This window comes from Octopus bimaculoides, chromosome 11 (assembly GCF_001194135.2).
Source record: "Octopus bimaculoides isolate UCB-OBI-ISO-001 chromosome 11, ASM119413v2, whole genome shotgun sequence".
Classification (NCBI taxonomy): domain Eukaryota; kingdom Metazoa; phylum Mollusca; class Cephalopoda; order Octopoda; family Octopodidae; genus Octopus; species Octopus bimaculoides.
Window position 1 is genome coordinate 68164626 of NC_068991.1, and position 284 is coordinate 68164909.

Consider the following 284-nt stretch of genomic DNA (forward strand, 5'->3'; position numbering starts at 1 on the left):
TATATATATATACATGCAGATATATATACATGCACATATATATACATGCACATATATATCAAAAGGATGTGTTATAATACTATTCCACAGTCATACCAACAATCCAACATACGGCCATCATCAGCTGCCCACGGATATCATTATGGTTTCGACACCTGGGCAGTACCATTCAATCTGGTGGTGTACTAACAACACTAAAATAAGTGTTGGGAACAAACAAACAAACCAAACAAACCACAACTCTCAAACACATTTACCCAATGAACAACCGTATCGATAAATAT